Below are 9,387 nucleotides of genomic sequence, written 5' to 3'. Positions count from 1 at the left end.
AGCATGTGATTATAGAATAAGCAAACGAAAGGGGTTTAAGCGAAATTGAGGGCACACGTGGAGACTTTTCCACTGTATGAAAGACATAGACTGTAGCTATTTTTAAGCGTTATGCCAATTTTTCTGTGAAACAACTTCTTTTTGCAATGAATTTGGAACATTTATTTTTATCTTTGTTACTAAGTTCAACATTAATAATGTATATTGTAAAAACTCAGTGCTTAATTCCACCAATAATGTGCAAAGATATGCAAGCGAGGAACTTGTTAAAAAATGTTAAAAGCACCTATTACAATATGAAATCTTTAAATTAGTAAATGTTATAAGCCTGAAAGGTTGTTTTCTTGAACGCCTAATCATAGGAACCTCGGGTTCAAATAGAAAAATTATCTCACTTTAAGATAGTCCATTTATCGAGTAATATCCAGGTTCCAAAAGGGCTTTTTATCGGCTATTTATTATCACGCTAAGACAAATAGGAGAGGATGTGGATAAAAGCGTGGAGGACAGCTAGTTTAGTTATAAACTCTTTTTTATTATTATTGGGTATAGGGAAGCGCTTGACCACAATCTCGCCTGATGTTAAGCTGAGATGTGGTCTAAGATGGAACGCGCTTCCCTAGAAGGTACCTGTTCACTCTACGCTTGAAGACCCCCATATTGTACTCGTCGAGGAACACAGATTCAGGAAGCATGTTCCAGACCCTCGCGGTTCGGATAAAGAATGTGGAATCGAACCGCTTAGTCCGGGTACATGGAACGTCCACCATATGGCGATACATAACAAGATATTTTAACATAACGAAGTAACAAAATCGAAACATGACATCAACAAATCTGCCCATCATGTACTCGAATGTATACAAATGTTCGTTTATTTTTAGCGGAACATAAACAATGAATTTCTGCTCTAAATACGTGGAACAATAAATTCTAAGGACCTTAGCATAAATCAGCTTCGCACATATAAGTATAGTTTAAATACGCATTGCGGTTCTCTTGGAATCAACAATGTTTTGTCTCGAGTAAGGATGTTAAAATTTGAATTGGATTTGAGAGTGAGGAAAGAAGGGATGATTTTCATACATTCTACGTAATATAGATTGGCGTAACAGGATTTTCGAGGTTAAGAGATTTTCTTTAAAATACATTATTTATATTATTTATAGCTAATTTGAATAATTATTAGAAATGAATTTATGAACACTAAAGAAAGTTCAGGTTTATTTTACAAAGTTCACTGACGAAGAAATTATTTCTTACAAAAATCCACTCTTCAACATGCCTCTTGTTTATTAAACTTAAGTTGATTTTCATTCTATACTACTGAAATTTAATACAATATGGTAGATTAACATTTTAAGTGTAGTAGTTACATTGTGACGTTGCAAAAAATAAAATTGATATATTATATACTTAATTAAAATAACCGTTAAGTACCTGTTCTTTTTCAATGCAAATAAATTTAATTTACGATAATCTCATGAACGGAAACATAAGGTTAAATAATATTTCGCCTGCTAATGATACATCGTTTCATGTTTTGCCTCGAGGCTTAGTTAATTGGCCTTGTCTTGGCATATTGGCGGTAAAATTTTAGTTTGATGTGAATGTATTTAATTTAAGTCTACGGAAATCAATATAAATTAATTTTGATAACCCTAATGGCAATAATTCGTTATTATTATGAAAATGCAAATATGAGTTTTTACAAAAACAAATCTGATTACAATTCTAAACTAAAGTTGCCATAAAAATATGATAAATGTATTTGAGATAAAACTGAAAATAAATACAAAACATGAAAAACCAGGCAAGGGTAAGTTTCTTGTAAGTTATTTCTTTGGAAACTGCCTTCGGAATGCAAAGTGCCTTTGAATACCCTTGTAACTAGTTAACAAGCTTATCAAAGAACATTTTCGTTTCCAGACATTAATAAATGTTTACACACTTAAGGGTGCTTTTCCACTAATAATGTGCGAGGAATGTGTTTGTAAATAAACAATAGTATCGCTTCAAACGCTAAACGCTTCAAACTTCAAACTAAATACAGCAATATGATTGGTTATTTACAAACACATTCCTAGCTATACATTCTTGCACATTATTGGTGGAAACGCACCCTTAAGCTGAAACTTTGTTTTTAAACAGCTATGAAAAGACTAAGGACCGACAAATCCCATCGTTTTACCCCATATTTATTCGATCAGCGTTTAACTAAAAAACAAATCTGAACCCTTCAGTGATCGATACGTCCTTTCATGCATAAAACAGGATCCAAAAACTAATAAGAGCTGCTGTAACGGCAGTGGCGTGATATTATTATGATAAATGTACCAACCCTCGTCAGGAGACCAGGGGTGATGGAATATAACTGTGAATTGTATGTAATTACGTGCCCACTGTCTGCTAGGTGCTCCAGTCTTCTTGAGTGAACCACTTCATTTGTCATATGATCCTAGTCCTAATAATATGAACGTGAGAGTGATATAGATAGATGGTTTTTTCAGTGATCAGGTCTGTTTTACATTTGGTACTCTTTTTCAAAAGCAGATCGGATCTGTATACAATTTGATATCTATATGGATCTGTCAAAGATATAGTACTTACCTATATTATATATTACGCCTGGATTAGGTCGAGCCATCCCAGAATAACGATTAAAATTACAGCATAATTGATGTACCTGATTAGATTAGATTGATAGCCAGACGCTAATGTGCCTGGCTAATTTATGACATTAAAAAATTGTGCGCATATTTTAGTAAGTTTAGTCAATTTTTTTTGGAGTGAAACTTCGTTACGCGTGACATTTTTCCGTTACGCGCCATCTTTTTCTTATCCTTACTACGCGTGATTCGACGTATTTCTGTAAAGGTCCATATAATATTTTTTTTTTTTTAATAAGGTCATAAACAAGTTTCACTTCTTACGTGTGTACACTAGTACACGTACACATTTTTTTTAGTTATAATTATGTGTAAATCCTTTATCGTGAATATTTTGTAACCTTTCCGAACATTTCACACATACAGCCTCCAAATTCAGTGAAATATTACGTAGGTATATATTTGAATATATTGAAAAAGCAACAACCATTCGAAATACAGTGCTCACTCGTTCGGAAGTCAGAGAAACGTTTATTGTAATTTTATGTCAAACATACCTCTAGTTTAGTCACAAAATATAGACTATTTGTAGGTACCAAGGTAAATTCTGTTGAGCAAACTCAAATCGTTATTTAGTAACAATAACATTGATTTTAAAATTGTGAAATATAATAAACATTTAGAACGTGAACATTTTAATGCACTAACTAAATAAGATTTAGATATTATTGTAACTTTTAACCCGTAAGTGAAATACTTATGAAAATAAACTTTTAACACTCCCCTTACCCTACCTATACAATATGTATGTACCTATGTGTTTCCTACTTACACAGAAAATGTTGCTAAAAGCATACCAAAATTTTCCAAAGTTTCAAAATGAGCTAAAATAATAGGAAACAAATACTTCATGTTTTAAGTACCTAAATAAATGATTTCACTCATTCGTATCTAGTAGTGACACAACTCCTAAATTGTTCAAATCAAGTGTTTGAATTGTTGAAGTCGTACTTGATTTGTTGATTCAGGAACCTCCGTTTCCGTTTCCGTTGAGAGGTATCACACTCTCCATTCTACATACATACATACAATTGCACCTATTATTGTTTAAAAAACCTTATTATTTATATATTTTCCAGTTTGCTTTAAAACATTCAATGTATTTCATCATGTACCCTTCTTTATTTCAATAAAACAAAGAAAGGACAAATTTGTTGACTTTTTACCCTGCATTTTATATTAAGAACAGTCTACAAATCGTAAATTTTACTATAATGCAAGAGAAAGCCAGAATATTAAATTTAAACCGAAGAAATATGACGGTAGTTTATTCTAAACACAACTAATATTTCGTATTCCTCGTTTCCTTATGTCTCCGGCTTTCCCTGGGGACTATGATCTAAGATATACCGCATCTTTTCTATGTCAACTTCACATTCTTACGTAACACTTGAGAAATAACTTGCATTACACTAAGAGGTATAAAGAAACCGCAATGTGAACAGAAGTGTACTTTATCAGTGAAAATATAGAGTTCTTTTTTGTCTGCTTCAATCTGCTCTCACGATCCTTAAATGTATAAAAAGTGAGGTGATGATAACTTTGTGTATGACACCTGGTTGAAACTTGTATCGCTGAGTTGATTATAATATTTAAAATGTGAGATTTTTGTTTCTTGGTAAATATTCACAAATTTGGAAATACAATTAAAATGAAAATAAACTATTTTAATACACTGTAAGTTTATGGGATTAAAGTACAAGCATAAAGTTAAAAAAGTGTAGGGTTTTGACCCTTTTTGACAACTTTTTGTAAAAAAGACGGACGCTGTCAGTTCAATTTTGTTATAACTATATTTTTAGCTAAGTTCATATTGACCTGATCTGCCGAAAATAAAAGTTATCATTGTACTCTAATTTTAAGCCATATTATTTTATATATCAGCCAGAATTTTCTGACTTTTTACCATAAACAGGAAAGTTATAATTGTATATTTGTAGGTTTTTGTTTACAATAAATTAATACAAAAGTTCCCTATTAAAAAATAAAGATGATTTTCTCCCATAATGTGAGTTTAGTTTTTATTGCGAAACAAACCCGGGTGCCCCGTGACAAGCAGATTCTCAAGCTAAATTAAGGAATAAGTTGGCGTAATAAAAAAGCTATCAAACATTAAATTAAAATTTTTCCATTTTTTCCCTTACCTCCTTAGTTATAACCATGTTTGTCTTGCCCTTTCCTTGCATAGGTACGTAGTCAACAAACACTCATCATTATAGACGGATTTAATTAATGTTCCCACTTAAATCGCCCTTAATAACTCCTAGTTATAACCAAGTATGTAATGCCCTTTCCTTGCATAGGTACGTCAACAAACACTATCATATTTTACAACAGCAATATTCATTTCTGCGCCTGAAACATACAATTTATTCCAACAAACATACAATAAATCAATCATCACAATACATCAAAGAATTGAAACGTTGAAAATTTTATTCCAAGAAAATACATTATATAGCGGGACATGCTTGTAATTTGATTTATACCCGTCCACGTTACGTGAGCGTTCTACTCTTCTATTATTCACAGTTTAATAACCGCTCGCTGAAATCTAAATAAGATATTGGACCAAGTACAATCACTACTCGACCGCCTCCACCATAGTTACTTCGTGCACGTAGGACCGAAGAGTCCAGATTTCATATTCCAGGAGTTAAAAATATCGAGTTTAATTATTTGTTGTTAAAGTTACAACAGATAATTCATCATCTTTGAAAATTTAACTGACTAACTATCATGAGATATAGATCGATGACAGACAGACAGACAATGAAATCTCAGAAATAAAGTCGTTACCCTTTTGGTACGGAACGCAGAAAAACAATGTATTTCTGCCATAACATAGAAAACCGATCACCTACTTATTCGTAAATGAAATTGATCAATGAAATATATGTCTAATGCATCTACCCCATACCCCATAACGACACGAGGTACAATAACTATTTGCAGTTTTCCCAGCCATATTGAAAATTGCCGGGAATTCGGGTGAGCCCAAGTTAGTCTATAAACTTTAAACTTTATTATCTTCAACATACATGGTTACGGTGCGTCTAATTAATACTTTGGATTAGTTAAGTTGATACGAGATATTAGATGGCTTAACGTTTTAGGTTAATGTTAGGTTAAAGCCGCGTATAGATTAAGCGCGGCAAACCATCGAACATAGGCGCGCGAGGCGGCCGCGCACTATGTAGACGGGATCGCCGCGCGCGGCGACCCGAACATTGCCGCGCTCGAACGTGCCGCGGGGCGATCCGCTCTCTGTCGGTTTTTGAGACCGCATCAAAGGAGCTTCAGTCGTTCGCTCGCGCGCCGTGTGGACGTTTTGTAATTTTGGTGATTCGGCTCGCGCGGCGTATACGTAAAAATAGACAACGAAAAATGCCGTTTACTAATACAATTGTATGGCGCTGATGAATTTTTGTGGAACAGATTTCCTCCCAATACCACAATAAATCGGTAAGGTATGATGCGTGGGTAGAAATCAGTAAAAAAATAGATATACCTATTCCTGACTTGAAAAAGAAAATGACTATACTTTTGGCGTCCTACAGAAGAGATGTTCGTGATGGATCGCCTGCCGCGCGCGGCAACTACGTTCAACTTAAAATATATCTACATATTGGCTCGCGCAGCAAATGATCGTCAACTCTGGTCGAACATTGGCTCGCGCGGCTGCCGCGCTTAATTTATACGCACCTTTAAGTTACGTAAAATACAGCTTTTGATCGTGAACAAAAGACTGTCTATATTAGCAGATAGTATACAGTAGGTCGTAATTATAAGTGATCGTTACTTGCCTAGGTGTGGAACTTTAAATTTCGTGTAGTTCTTCGTATTTAATAATGAATAATATGTACTCTTTATACATATTTTATATAATGAGTAAATATTTATTAAAGGATGTGCTGCCAAAAATACGTTTACATAAACAAATAGATTGTAGTTAGAAGACTATTTTTCTTATTACATCACACAGCATAAATTGATCTAAAAATTGATTCGTTTTTTTAAATTTACCTGGTTAGTGGTTAACTGTAAAAATATTTATGTAAACCGTCCTTTCTTTAGTTATTGAAACACATAATTTAGTCGGTAAATAATATCACTCAGTAAATCCCGTTAACTGCACAATGCAATCTTATCTCACATCCTGAAAAATGAGATAACCCCCAGCTCCTTAATTAATGCACGTCTCAGATAACGGCCATTTTGAATGAAGGACAATTTTTAGCCGAATTCTTATCTATTCTTCATAAAGCCCTTGATTTCACGCTTGATACACAAGAACCAGAACGGTTTGTGAGACAATAGGATTATTTTTAATTAGAAAAATAAATGGGGAACGGAAACAAAAGCTTTGGCGGTTTTAGAGTCCAATTTCTTGCACCTCTCGTGAAATAAGTTTACGAACGGAGCCTGAAATGTTTTCAGCGTAGGAATCCGTGGCTTAATTAGAAAAGGCGGTATAATTTCTACACGCTCTAAACCGTACTGTTAAATCCATCACTAGTATACGCAAATAATTAATTAAGACGCGCGCTTGACTTATAAAATTTACATTTGTAAGCCCTTTTGAGTTTTCTATTTGTGGATAAGAAATACATTTAATTTTACGTCCTTAAAATACGTTTATACGTACAATATGCATTCAAGAAAGTTCTTTTTAATTTTTCAAGACATCAAAATAGGAATTAGGTACCTACGGTCTACGTTTATTCTTGATTAAAAACTTTTATTACTATCAAACATTTTGTCTGACGTAAATACACGATTCAACCTTACAATCGAATCCCTAATAACCCCTTCAATCTGAGCTCTATCGTATAAGCAAATTGCACAGATCATACCATACATAACGATATTCAAACACAAATTCTAACTTTATTCCAGTACACACACAAAGTTAGTTGCTAGTATATTAATAGATGTGAATTTAAGCCTAAGAAGAATACATTTGGCAAACGCCGTTCATTAAGCAAACAAGAGTTTCTTGTGGGACAGCAATGGACTGAATGCAACAAAACTCATTTCTCTGCATTTACAGAATAAACTTTTGTGTTCAGTTGTACCCTCCCTGTTATGATATAGGCCGAGAGATTGCTGTGTATTGTTGTTGTTTTTCTTGAATTGGACCGGTAAAATAATTTTATTAATGTTGTTTAGTTAAAGATCAAACATTTTAACGTAAAAACGTATCCTTGTTTTTCCAGAACAAAATATAACCGAATAAGAACTAACACAAACAAAGAATAAATGAAACCTTTAAATGTCACAGAACATGAATCACAGAGCAACTGTGAGTAAAATAGTATAAACTTGTAAGGTTGAAATGATTTCTCGAATGAAATGTGTTTAAAATGAAATCTCAAATAGTGTACGTAAAACTCGGTCGAGGAACTTTACGAGCATTTTAATAAATCGTGAAAATTCTCGAAGCGACTTTAAAGTACTTTAGAAGTCCTTAAATGTGTCAAAATATAAAATTATTACATTGTAAGAAAGTACCTATAAACAGCTTAACTTAGTATGCTTTCCCTTTCGGGCATATTAATTATTGCGAGAAAAAATTACTTTTGTATCATTAGACTAAACGTACACTGTGGCCATACTTTTAAATATGCACTATGAACTCAAATCATTATAGACTAATCGCGTACACAGACACATAGTCAAACATAATATTTATAATAACTTTATCATTTATAACATGATTACGAATAAATTTTCCAAAATCTCATTTTAAGATAATTTTCCCCCAGCTATACAGCGTGGCTTCACTCGCAGACGAACCCACGAGCAAATGCAATCCTCCTCCATATTTCAAAAATTTCACGTTTACATTAGTAGTATAGTAGAATAAGATATAAAGTAGGATAAGTGTACAAATTAACAAAGACCGAAATAATCAACCAGCTCCTACGCTAATATGACATTCCAGTTTCATACATAATTCAAAAAGCGTTGTTACATCGCACTGCATTGCAGTAAGGATACCTAGGATACAAGACATTTTCCCAAACGACTGTTAATTGCGGAATCAAATTGAGATAAACTACCGTTAACTGCGAACTCGTAGTGATTATCTTTTAATGAAGTAAGTACGGGCTAGAAGCTAAAACGGGTTTAAAGTGCAACGGGCAACGTTTGCTGCTTTTAATGTATGTATTATTTGTATTTCGCTTTGTTTTTAGTTTTAATATGTTATATTTTAGCTGTTATGTTTTTATCAATAGCTTTTTGCATCCTTGCTTGCTCCCTTACTGCGAAATTTACTAACTTTTGGCAGAGGTTCGATGGCAACATATCCGTTTTTAATGCGCTTTACACCATAACAATACAACGGTTCAAAATTTCGATGCAAGTATACTTCGTTTTTTTGCCACGTATAGTTTATTTTACAATTGGAACATAGAACAGATAAGTACAAATGAAAGTGCTTATAACACTAAAAACTAAATCGTCCGAAGTGACAAGAAGTCAATAACAAGATTCACGGGGCTGAGGACAAAACCCGACAATTCCGAGATTTGAAAAATGCGAAAACTTTTTCGTTTAAGTCGGAGCCCGCGTTTTATGTCCGCATTATCGTCAAACCTTTCGAGATCTGATCCGAACGTAACAAAATCCAAGACGTTTATGTGAAACTATAAAATTTTTAATTTTAAACACGCTTGCCTTTGCAGAATTTGTGGGTACTTCGATACTTGAC

Source organism: Colias croceus, chromosome 16 (assembly GCF_905220415.1).
Source record: "Colias croceus chromosome 16, ilColCroc2.1".
Lineage (NCBI taxonomy): Eukaryota > Metazoa > Arthropoda > Insecta > Lepidoptera > Pieridae > Colias > Colias croceus.
The sequence above is the reverse complement of the archived record's forward strand: the minus strand, read 5'-3'. Positions refer to the sequence as shown.